General features: G+C 43.8%; 1 protein-coding gene across 2 annotated transcripts in view; it reads right to left on the bottom strand.

The window, feature by feature from the left end:
- Positions 1-13,524, bottom strand: part of gabbr1b (gamma-aminobutyric acid (GABA) B receptor, 1b) — a 102,262-nt gene that overhangs the window by 72,161 nt on the left and 16,577 nt on the right. The window lies entirely within an intron of this gene.

Genomic DNA, 13,524 nt, shown 5'->3' with positions numbered 1-13,524 from the left:
TCCAAATAAAAATGAATAGCACCAAGAAGAAGGCTTGCAGTCTAAGAGTGGCCAGTTGTGTCCTATTTTGAGGTCAGTACATCTCTCCTTTGGCAGCCAAAAGTGCCCAAGCAAGCCTCATTAACATTTCACACCATCTGCATCATATTAGGACAACAAAAAAAAAAAGGACAAATCTGGTCTTGAGACCTCTATTCCGCTGGCATTCTGCTGCTGAATGGCACCGCGGGTATCTCTGAAGGCGGGCCTTCACCGGAGGCTGCAAAGGCCTCAATCGATTCTTCAGGGAGCCGGGACTGGTCACACGGGGTTCGCCAGCTCACGTGGGGCAGCAGCATGTTTGGCCGTGCCGGTTGCTAGATCACTGCAGGGCAACACAATTGGCTCAACAGGCTGCCAGGATCACCGCAGGCGGAGGGATGTGCTGGTGGGAGAGTGGGAGCTAAAAATGACCACTCAACTCGGAGAAATGCAACAGCTACAGAGATCTCTCCCCGACAACAAAAAGCAGGTCGGCATTAAAAGACGTGCAAAATTCTTAAAGGCTTGGTATGTAAACGGTTCAGCAAAATACTCGGTTGCGATTCATTTGCTAACAACATCAAAAACAATGTATTATTTATTTAAAATGTGGCACCACACTGTATATACAATATTTTGACTTGTAATCATACCACAGCCTCATGACACAAGGCTCTCTGCGACTTTCATTTAATTGAGACTCTGGTTTAAGTGATTAATCCCAGTAAATCAATGTTAAAATCAACTCCCTACATTCATTTGAAATGGGGATTTCTTTGTACATTTTGTTCACTTACATAGCGCTTTTCAACCTTTATGGTTCCAAAATCGCTTTACAGATCTGGTTTTGTTCGCCCATTCACACACCGATGGTGACCGAGCTGCCATGCAAGGTGCTGGGCCTTCACGGCGGTGGCTGTCTAGCCGCTGTTAGGCTAGCGCAGGGGTCTGCAACCTTTACTATCAAAAGAGCCATTTTGCCCCCTCTTCCACCAAAGAAAATAGTGTGGAGCTGCAAAACATAACACAATTTATAAAGTTTTATAAGTTTTATTCTTTTTCTATTTTTACCTGTTATAACAAAGGAAAACCCATACAGAAATGTAATGTGCATGTGGAGGCCAACTTTGACATGAATTAAACACTGAACTATGCAGGCTTATTTGAGTCCTTCCCATATTCGTGTAAAATTAATAAAATAGAAACTAGCCCACTTTAATATAAATAAAACGTATAGCCACAGCTTAAAAAAAGTAAACATACAATTAGGAATGTTTGTGACTAAAGTCCATTTCAGTGTGCTGTCACGTACAGCAATCAACCGACGCACCTGAACATACAAACAAAACCACATCAGCTCCGGGTCTAAAATGTTTTTTTGAAAAATAATAGCCTATTAAATGCTAGTGTTCTCACCTGTTTAATGTGACTTCTGTTTCTGAAGATCGCTACAGATCTTCTCTATGTCAGGGCTGTAAGATGTGACTTTGATCTTCACACAGGACTGCAGGCTGTCATCTGTGAGGCGGGAGCGATATTTGGAGAAGTTCATGCTCGAGAAAACCTGCTCGCATAAGCATGTTGAGCCAAAGATGGACTCCAAATGCATACTTTTTCATGTTCATATACGTGTCGGGAATGGCATTCCACGTTTCAAAAACCAGTTTGTCGGGTTTGGGGAGGTTTTCAATATCACTCCATTTGTACTCTTTAGTGACGGGCGCCTTCTTCCGGATCCGCTGTAAGGCTTTTGAACTTGGACACAAGTCTTTATCCGCTATGTCGGCCAGTTCAATTTCCAGATCGGGCTGACTCCCTCCTGTGAATGCGGAAATGTTCAGCAGGGATGGGTCGATGTCCAGGGGTGTAACAGGGAAGGACAGTGTGTTTTTTTCCTTTCTGAACTCGCTGAATCTTTCTCCAAATGCGGCTTGCATTACGATAATTGCACGCTGTAAATAATCACAATTTATGTGATTGTGTTCTTCTTTGAACTCTCTCAGGGAGGGGAAGTGAGAGAGAGCGTACCTCTCTGTACATCTCTGGCGAATACTGTCATCTTACGCTCAAACGCCAAAATATCCTCCAGCATCTGCAGGGCCGTGCTTCCCTTTCCCTGGAGATTTTTGTTCAGCGTGTTTAAGTGACTTGTCATATCCACCATGAAGTGCAACTTTTCCAGGCAACCTAGATCTCCCAGTTCAGGATAGCTGAGGCCTTTGCTTTCCAAGAAGGTTTTTACATGTTCCAGGCAAGCAGCGAAGCGTTTCAGAACCTCTCCCCTGGACAGCCACTGGACTTTGTTGTGCAGCAGGAGATCTGAATATGCGCTGTCGACTTTGGTGAACTGTCGGTGGTTTAACCCTTTTGCCATTACTTTGTTCACTATCTGAATAACAAGGTTCATCACTTCCATACATTACGGGGGGAAATGTTTGAGCGCACAGTGCTTCTTGGTGCAAGATGCAGTGAAACTTCAGCAGCTTTCGATCCAGCGACTTGCGGAGTAAATTCACAAAGCCCTTCTGTGCTCCTCTCATACTAGGTGCCCCATCAGTAGCCACTGACACCAGGTGAGTGGTGTTTATTCCTTTGGCTTTTAGACAACTCACAACAGCCTCACAAATGTCCTGCCCCCGTGTTTGGCCTTTTAGCGGTATCAGTTCAATCAATTCCTCCTGCGGTCCATCTGAGTTTATATATCTGCATAACAGCGCTGTCTGCTCAGTATCGTTTACATCACTTGACTCATCACAGGCAATTGAATATGCTTGAGCTAAATTGATGTCATCAATTTGCTTACTGGTGATGTTTGTTGCCATTTTAATGGCCCTGTCCTTGACGGTTTTTGCAGAGAGGCATTTCTCTAATTTTCTGAACAATTTCCTGTTTGTTTTTGAAGTCTGAGAATAGATGCTCTGATATTTTTATGAACAATTCTTTCATGTATTCTCCGTCTGTGAACGGCATTCCCCTCCTTACAATCTCCTGAGCTGCCACAAAACTAGCAGCTGTAGTTGAGTTTGGAGAGTTGATCCACTTCTTGAAAGTATGTTTGCTCTGCTCAACTTTCCGTAGCAGTTCCGAAATCGCTCTCTTTCGCTCATCTTCAGTTTGGTACTTCTCAGCAAATGCTGAGAGAAAATGTCTTTCAAAGTTACATTTTTTGTTGTTTGATAATTTCTCGCCACATATCAAACACACGGGTTAGCCAGCATCGTTGGTGGTGAAGGCAAATGAATCTGTCCACGCAGAATTAAACTCTCTATTTTCTTCTGAGACTTTTCTTTTTTTGGATTTACTCATGGTTAGCTTACAGAGGGCGGGGGGCGGACACTGAAGAAGCCGCCTGCAGGTAAAGGCGAGGGCTGTAGACGTGGGCGTGACGCACATTTTAGTTGACAAATTATTAAAACTTTTTTTAAATTCGATGTTAAAGTATCACCTCGAACTCCCAAATAACCGTACAACATAAATAGAAATAAAATAAATAAAAATTTAATTAAGAAATAACCGTTATTCATTTACATGTTTTTTTGTCAAGGCCAGAGGGAGCCACAACAAGGAGGCTGAAGAGCCGCGGGTTGCCGACCCCTGGGCTAGCGTCTGTGACTCAGTAATTCTTTCATCAGTTTCCCTGCAAAATGGAACATGCTCCCGGGGGAAAATTTGCATGCGTACTTGTGTCGTTGTTACTTTGTTTCTTCCTTAATAGTAATATCCATCAACGCCGTAATTCTTCCACCTATTTAGCTGAAATCTCTGCTGTCTGAAAACGTCTACACCACTTAGACCTCTCTGACCTTCTGTTGAGTCAGCCATGTCTGAATTAGCGGCAACCACTCAACCACTCGCCAATGGACTCCCCTCATTTTGTCAAATTGGTGACGTTTATCTTGCAATGGTGGTGTGAGGTTTACGTCATGTCGAAATGTCCTTGAACAAGACACTAAACCCTAACTTTCTCCCAATGGAGAGCAGCACCTTGCATGGCAGCTCGGATGCCTTGGGAACTGTTAAGGTTGAAGAGCGCTATATAAGTGAAGACCATTTACCATTTATCTAAAAAAGCTGAATGAACTGCTCGACATGTTTTTCCAAGGATGTTTTTTTTTGATATTTGCATTTTTTACAAATACCAATGTTATATTCAGAGGGAGCTCGAGGTAGAGCCAGTTGAGGTGGTTTGGGCATCTGATCAGGAGGCCTCCGTGGTGTCTTCCTTTAGAGATATTCCGGGCACGGGCTACAGTTGCTAGATAAAACCTGGTGAGCACAGGCTTTAGTTAACCTCACTGTGACGTCAGGAAGCTGCACACAGTCATGGCGCCTGTTCAAGTGTGTAATAACTTGCATCAGTTGTGTATGAATCATTAACAGCGTAAAAAACGGGAAAAACAATAAGCGTACAGCCTCGTTCCAAATGGAACCTGCCCCCCCACCTCGTCTCCACGAGCTGCATCGCTTCTTAGCTGAACGCGGCCTTCCCATTTCATCAGGACAGTAATCCTTTTATCGCCCACTTTATGGAGCGCAGTCTCCAGACACGTTTCCACAATTTGACACCAAATTGCATTTGTTCATATATTTCAGGACGTAAATGACATCAGCACCAGTCTCCAGCTCTCCCAGTGGTGAGTAGAACACATTTAACAGTGGAACACTGCGGTGACTGATGTCATCAGTCAGCTGATTCCTCTCCGGGCTGATAGTCAGCCCCCCCCCCCCCCCCCCCCCCCCAATCTCCTCTGTTGAACTGGAGTGTGAAATATGAGCGGCGGCAGCTTTCGAACACACCTGCTGTTTAAGCCGTCTGTCCCTCCGAATCCTGATCAGCTCCCCCCTCCCACAGCCTCAGATACTTCATATGTTCCCTCTTTGTCTCCCATCAGCACCTCCCTCTCCCCTCATTCACATATCCTTATCTCCTCCTCTCTAGCCAACACCTCGCCCTGCTCTCCTCTAATGAGCTAATCACCTCACACAGTCAAGTTTAAGACATTTCAACTGCCCCCCCACCCCCCCACCCTCCTGCAATGGCAGGGTTTCTGTTTCACAATTTCCAGTCCACCAAGCCCAAGCTGAAATGATGATAATGAGTGATGTGCTTTGCTCAGACTTCACGAAGCCCCTCCAGAGTCCCAGAAGACACCATACAACTGTTTTCACTTGCTGGGTGGTAGTAACCATGCCAACGTTTTTCTACTTCTACGATACCTGCGCATGGCAACTACGGCGTGGATACAGGAAAAGTGTGCTTTATCGAAACCTTGGTTTTTGTTTTTGTAGCTTGGGCTGTGGACTCGCATGACTGATTGCAGCGTCTCCAGATCTCAGGAATTACTTGGGTGAGTACAATGTTAAAGAGGACATATTATGCTTTTCCTTATTTTCTGTCATATAATGTTACAATGTCAGATATTCATACTAAACATTGCCAAATTTGCCAAATAATGAGGTAAACGTATGTTAAAGTGATCCCTGTGAGCCAAAAGCTCAGGCTTCAGACTGCTCTGAACGCTCCCTTTCAGTTTTTTCAACCGCCAGGTCTATCTGATGTCAGACAGGCACGGATGTCCTTATATGGCATCTGTGCTCCAATCACAGACAAGGTGTTTATGTTCATGTCAACGTTGCTTAGTAACGTTAGGTTCACAGTTTGCCTTTGGAAATCCTTCTAAAGACTTCCGAAACTCGGTCGGCCAATCAGAAGAAAGTGGGCTTTTAGGGAGAGGGGGGCCTTAAAGAGACAGGAGCTCAAACGGTTTGTTTCAGACAGAGGGTGAACTGAGGGAGCTGCATGAAGGGCCAGGAGGAGATAAATCAGGACTTTTTTTGGACTGTGAATCATGCAAAGCTTCTCTAGGGGAATGAAAATATAGAGCTGGAAATGAACATAATAGGTCCCCTTTAACATGACCGACGGCTGGAAAACTATAGTTTTCCTTTGAGCTATTGTTGAAGCTAAGGAAAGATCTTGGTTATGGCCAAATCAACTATGGCTAAGGCATGATTAAATTCATGCAAGTAAAACACTTGGTTACAGTTCGGGAGAGACGGTGATAACAGTTAAATAGAAAAAGAAAGCCAACATTATTTACAGGTCTCTTACAGGGCGCAAACTCCGGCAGAACTTGGCATGAAAAGTCTCAAGCACAGCACACCCATCCACCACCCGTTTCCACCTCACTACTTCAGTTAAGGGGCCGATCTGAACTCTTTTCAAGGCCTTACATTTCATTTTGGCCTTTTTTTTTTTTTCTCTCCACTCTCCTTAAGCACCCATGAACCACCCTGCATTAGTTCACGCCACCTTCTTCACCCCAAACGCTCCACAGAGACGAAGCTTTAACTTGTTGTTTTCAGCCTCCACTGCCTCGACACTTTGGCTAGTTGAATGTAATAATAGTCAGGGGCTCATCCATGCGGTTCATTGTCTGTGTCGGTGGGGGCTGCAGTAACTGACCACCGACTTCTCTGTATGTTCTCTTCACTTAATTGGGAGCAGTCCAGATACAGAGTGCGAGTCCCTCTCTCTTACTCCTAATATCCCACTTTCCTTACATTATTAACATCTCCCATTCTCACTGACACAACTTTTACCTTTCACCTCCATCTCACTGAGCTTCCTCTTACTTCTTTTATACTCACTCGATGCTCGTTCTGCCCTATTTCACTCCTCCAGCTTCCCCACCCATCCGCTGTCTCGTTTGCCCTCTCGCCCATTTCCATCTCCATTCCCTTCCTTCCAGCTCGTCTCTCCCCTCCATCGTTCTCTCCACTCATTCCCCCCTTGAATGTAATAACGTTAATGTGATCTGCAGTGCGTCCATAAAACACGCTCTAATCTCCCTGGCTGTCTGTGGGCATGCGGCTGAACCTGTTCAGCTATTTCTAGCTCTTCTATTTCTCATGGTTATAGTGACTGTGTTATCACTGGAGAGCTTATTTCTCTGCTGGAGCACGCACCCGTTTGAATGCCACTGTTGCAATGTAGAACCGCACAGTCCAGGAAGTGTGTGATGTGCTCAGCTTACAAGAATGCATTTACATTTCTGTACCTGGCTTCATTTTGATAATGTGTAAATTTCTGGAACATTAAACGCAAACTCAATCCTTTCTTCTTCTAGAATTATATACACCAAAGCAAAGTGCATTGTGATCAGTGATTCAGTGACAGGTCTGGTGTGCTCACCGATGGCTGTTCAACCAATCAGAGCTTTGCTGGAGGGATTTGGAATGGGGATGGCATCTTCTCACAGTACATGGCAGCAAGCGGAAATAAGACTTACAGCATAGGGTCGATACAGCATAGGATCGTGATATTTTGCTGGGCAATATTGTATTGATTCACTGACACCAAGTATCGATCTTATACATTATCAATATTGATACATTATTACATTATTATCGCAAAGAAGTCCACGCACCTTTGTATTCAGTTAAGTTGGACTATTCAATTCACAACACTACATGACACAGTCTGGAGCACGTTCCAGGATGCCACTGGTGACGTCAACGGATTCACTGAGTGTGTGATGGATTTAATTAATAAACCGAAGCAGCTTTACTCAAAACTACAGTCTACAGTCTACAGTCTACTACTTAAGTCATTCCACAACTGTACTTCTACACCACCTCACCTCTTGAATTAAGTCAGGTTGCTAAATTGCATGTATGTGCGTTTGCCCTACATTAGAAGATATAATAAAGAACCAAAGGAGTCATTCACGAGTCGGTTGGCGGGTGAGTGACGCGAACCGGGTTGCTTCAATGAAGTGGTATTCCCATCACTAGTCCGAATCGTGCCACGTATCATTAGTGTTGATGGTGTTGAGGTCTCTCTCAAGTCTCTTGAGGCCAGCTTTCAGTCTTGCTCTCGCAGTGTTTCATGCCTCCATGTCACCTGACCGAAAGGCAGCTTTTTGTTTTTGGCTCTGGATAGGGCCCTCACCTCTACATCCACCCAGGGTTTGTGGTTTTTCGTTGATAGTGGTGAAAAACTTCTGTGTCAACTGAAAATATAATTTAAGGGATGAATATGTCACTTCACTCACTACTAATTGGTTTGGTCCAACTAAACAAAAGAACCCGTCCGTATAAAATTGTATAAAATTAGGAACAGACTATTTCCTGTGGATATTGCAATGTATCAGACGATGTTTCCTTATATTTTTAGGAACACAATTCTATGTCCGTATCATGGTTTTCTTTTTATTTCACTATCATACTTAGGTTTTAATAGTCCAATAGCTTTATAATGAATAAATAAAGATATAAACTTAAATTTAGTTGTCTTCCTCACAGAAATCAATTAAATGCATGTTTTTTATACTTTATATATATTAACCCTTAAAATCAAGAGGGCTTCGCAACCCCCTGACTGTTTCGGTCACCGGGGTGATCATGGACGTTGACTGGCCGACTCAGATGGCCGGTCGATAAGCGAGTCCTCACATCTCCAAAAAAAAAAAAAAAAATGTGGACTTGGCTAACACACAAGAATGCAGATTTAGAAAGGCCTGTACACAAACACAGACACAGTGCATCTCGTCTCTAAACACAGCGTTCTTCAGGGCAAAGTAAACCTGCGGCCTGTACGTCCCTGCTGGAAGCGAGGCGTGGACGTGGACATTGGAATGCAGCTCAGATCCAAGCTCTCCTGCCCTCAGGCAAGGCACTTAACCTGCGCTGACCCTCGAAAGCCACAGCTAGATGAGGAGAGAGGCGTCTGACAGGACGATAAATCACAGCATTAATAACAGTATCAGAGTATGGGACACCAGGCCAACACATAGCTGTATTAGACATGCACTTGACAAGCTGCTCAGGTCACTCAGAACACCGGGACTCTGTCCTCCTCACACTTATAAAACATGGACTTTGAGATGTGAGGCTGTCACAGCACCCATTTGACAGAGGGGATGTGAGAATTGTGCTCTGTGTAGTAAATGTGTGAAATTGTTTCATGATCTTATCTAATTAATAGAAACCCTTGATATGCAATGGCCATGTAAAATAAAAACCAACATGGCTGCACTCTGCCCTAGTGCTTGTTGTCGACGATGACGTCATTTTGGGAGCACAGACCCTCGTGCCGGAGACACTAAGGCGACCATAAATGCAGCTTCAAAATATTACTCCTATACTTTGATCACTTCGCCGGCTTCTGATAAAATATAGAATCGATTTTACAATATTTCTCACCGTTTACAAAATCACTTGATGACCTAGTTCCTACATACATCTCTGGCCCCCTCACTGCTTCCAAACCCTCCAGAACTCTCAGATAATCAGGCAAGTGGTCTAACTGTACCCATGATGAGGAGTTAATCTGGTGACGGTGCGGTTATAATGGGCCAACACGGGCTTCTATAATCATCTGTCCTGTGGTGTGCTTGCCTAGAACTCTCTAAAGATGCTCATCAGTCCATCTCTATTTGTAACGTTTTGCCTTTTCCTCATCTGAGACTGCATCGATCTCCTGTTTTTTTTCGGTCCATCTCAGTCTGTAAAGACGTCCTCGAACTCTTCAGGTCATCTCAAACTGTGACGACCTTTCGAGATACTTCTTTCTGGCTTGTTCTCTACCAGGACACAAGCTGCAGTTTGATCTGTAAGGTTAATTTAAGGTGATACGCACACCTGCAAAATCTATGCCAAGGTTATAGCATTGTCAAAACAGTGCGTCATATTAGCTTCTTGGCGCCAGATGGATTGTGAGGTCATCATCGTGGCGTGACGAGACATGACTGCTAATTGAGCGTAGTAACAGATGTGTTGGAGGACATGGCCCTGGGATGAGTGTCTATAATCAAATGATGGAGGTTATTTTCATGGCACTGGGTAGCAGTGCGAGCTAAAATGCGCGGGCTGAGATTAATAAAGCGGGTACCAGTGTACTGTTGAATCCTGCCATGCCCTCTGACCTCTCCTGTCATTAGCACTCCTGTCAGAGCCACATAAATAATTCATACAGCATCACGAGGCTACGACGCCTTAACTCTCTGTTATCCAGTTCTCTCAGACTCATTTATTTCATAGCCTTCATTGATGAGGGTGACACAACAAACGGCGCTTTAATCTTGAAGGGGTGTTTTCCCCATTCACTCTTCCATAGGAGCTGTGTGGCAACAACCCACAACCCCCCCCCCCTCTTTTGACATACACTCATATTGTTGTTTACAGCCTACTCATGAGAGCTCATGAATGTTGGAACAACAGCAGAGGAGCATATGTGCGCTGACAACTAAATGATGCAAACACAGACGCATGCATTATGTAAACTCACACATGCAACTCAGTTAGCAAACTGAAAATAGGTATTGGTAGAATACAGTACATCAACATTTGGCTCCTCCATATGCTGCACGGCCACACGCTAGCTGATCTGGGGACTGCAGAGAGCAACATTTAAGACTTTCGAGACATTCCAAGCTACCCTTACGGGATTTATCGCCAATCGTGAAGAAGCTGGTGCTCAATTAAACCTAGCATTGACAGTTTCGAGACTGTAAATAAGCAGCACACTGCAAGATGAGATTAATTAATCTAACTGTATTTAAAACTACATTTATCTGTATTTTGGCCATTTGCCAAAAGCAGTGTGAGGTCTCGCCCATACACCCAGCACATCACACTCAATCACAGCTGTCAATCATGACATTTCAACCCCATTTTTTATAGCATCAAATAACTAATTGAAACCAAACTTATGAGGAAAAATGAACACACACACAATTTCAAGTGTGTCAAACATGGAGAAATTAAACAAATAAACTGGATTTTTAAAAGCTTTTCAAAAATGTGGCACTGACTCAGCTGATCTGATACTGAGGAGGGGGAGGAGGGGGGGGGGGGGGGTTTGTTCCACATCACTGGAGCTCAAACAGTAAAAGTGTGATCCCCTTTGTCTTGAGGCCGAACCGTGGAACTTTTAACAACATTTGGCTTTCGGGTCTGAGGGGTCTCGGTGCGGAATAAGGGGTTAAAATATCTGAAATGTAAACCAGAGCCAGATCGCGCAGGGATTTAAAAGTAATTATTGGAGTCTCCAACGGAATTCTGAAATGTATAGAGAGCCACTGTAATTCAGCCTGGAAAGACATGCTCTCTGTGCAGTGTTTGCTAGAAGTCTTGGGGTGAAACCCTGGGCATAAAAAGTCAGCAAAGCACTCAACACACTGCTCGCTGCTGCTTGTTTCAGTTTATAGCTTTGAGTGCTCGGTAATAGCTGAACGCAATCCAGGCGAGCATATTGACGTTTTAGTCAGCTCTTGTCTTCTCTGGGCTTTGGTGGCATTCCCAGTGGAAATTACGCCCTCGTATACACAGACGTTGATATATGTGTGATAATGGGATACGTGTGATAAGATAACATTGGCCACCATCTCAGCCTGACCAATTTTGATCTAGTCAAGCTCTAGTAAAGTGACATTTCACTTGCAGGTGCTGCAGTAAAAAAATTATTTAAAAGGGCACCTATAATGCTCATTTCCAGCTCTATATTTTCATTTTGTGATCCCACTGGAGTGGCTTTGCATGATTCACAGTTCAAAAAAAGTCCTGATTTATCTTCGACTGGCCCTTCAAGCAGCTCCCTCAGTTCACCCTCTGTCTGAAACAAGCCGCCCCCCCCCGCCCTAAAAGAACACTTTCTTCTGATTGGCCGGCCAAGTTCCGGAAGTCTTTGGAAGAATTTCCAAAGGCAAACTGTAAACCTAACGTTACTAAGCAACGTTGACATAAACATAAACATCTGGTCTGTGCCTGGAGCAGAGATACCATATAAGGACATCCGTGCCTCTCTGACATCAGATAGACCCGGCGGTTGAAAAAAACGAAACGGGGCGTTCAGAGCAGTCTGCAGCCTGAGCTTTTGGCTCACAGGGATTACTGTTACATACGTTTACCTCATTATTTGGCAACTTTGGCAACATTTGGTATGAATATCCAACACTGTAACATTATATATATATATATATATGACAGAAAATAAGGAAACGCATAATAGGTCCTCTTTAATTTACAATCACTCCATGGTCATTAAAGACAGGGTTGCAAGCACGCGTATAATTTAAAATCTTCTAGTTCTGTATTACTGTCCATAGGTTTTGGTTAAGTTGATGCTTCTGATTTTTCTAAGGATCAGAATCAGAATCAGAATCAGATTCTGATTTTTTTTCTAAGGATCTGTGGACAACTGACAACTTCCTCTCTCTCCTACCACACACACACACACACACACACACACACACACACACACACAGCTGACCTTTCCCTTGCTGGGTTTGGTCACAGGTAGGAGGTGGAGGTACACTGGGAGAGAGTTATTGGGAGTGCAGTCTTAATTAAAAGATGCTAATGCGTGCTGCTACCTGCTGGCTGCAGCGACAGCGCCAGGCCTCCACATCAAAATCCTTGTTTAATCCCGGATTAATGCTGCCGTCAATGTAACAACCTGAGAAAACACAATACAGCATCGTCACCATTCCAATACCCACAGGGCACAGTCACTCGCTGTGTACACATTATGCCGCCTGTCACCGCCTCAGAGTGTGACCGATGCACAAACCTCACACAACAACACAGTTAAAAAAACAAAACAAAAAAAAAAACATTTGCATTTGCATTTGCAATCCATAAATGGAAGCAGTGGTTGCAAGAGCTCTGACAGACTGCAATTACACTGTTGTCAAAGCCTGATTTCCTGCACAGCCACACAGCAGGAAGCAATAACAAGCCGACGGCCCGGTCAATAAATGTTTTTTTTTTTTTTGTTGTTGTTGTTGCTGTTTACCGAGGAGCTAGCAGCTCAGAACTGATCGACACTGACCATGGTGGCATATTGGAAAAAAACTGAATGTGTTCACTGAGGTGTTTCTTCATTACCTGCAGAGTAGTGACCTCGGCCTGCTCACTCTATGTAACAAGCATGTTGACATTCAGCAGGCAAAAAGACCTGAGGATCGTTATTGCAAGCTTGCTGTCTGCAGTACGTGCTACTGTCCAATGAGCCAACCTCTTTATTAAATATGACTGACTCTGACTCTGCTTTTGAGCTGCATTATCTTTATTACAGACATGTTAATATCAGTATAAGTATTTGCAAAACACAATGTCTTGTTATAAGCATAGAGTAATGAAACTGATAAGATGACATTTATTGTCATAATAACTCAAAATAAAATGAGCCAATTTCAACTTAAATTCAAGTTCACACTACTCACATTAGCACTCCGAGCTAACTGAGCTAACGGCAGCTACAGTTAGCAGCTGCGTTATAGCTATCTGTCCATAAGGAAAATCCGTAAATCACCGAGAGTTGAGGCAGAGCATCAGAGGAAAAAACCAGAAAACATTGTGGCCTTAAAATATTTTACCAAAATCAGTGAATAAAGTTATAAAAGTTGTGTGTTTTTTGTGCAGTAATCAGTGAGGAATCAGTGAAACACAGTGCCTCTCAGCACTATTTTTCCAAGTTACTGTAGCTGTCATACGGCG

The sequence above is a fragment of the Enoplosus armatus genome, chromosome 16 (genome assembly GCF_043641665.1).
Source record: "Enoplosus armatus isolate fEnoArm2 chromosome 16, fEnoArm2.hap1, whole genome shotgun sequence".
NCBI lineage: Eukaryota > Metazoa > Chordata > Actinopteri > Centrarchiformes > Enoplosidae > Enoplosus > Enoplosus armatus.
The sequence above is the reverse complement of the archived record's forward strand: the minus strand, read 5'-3'. Positions and strand labels throughout refer to the sequence as shown.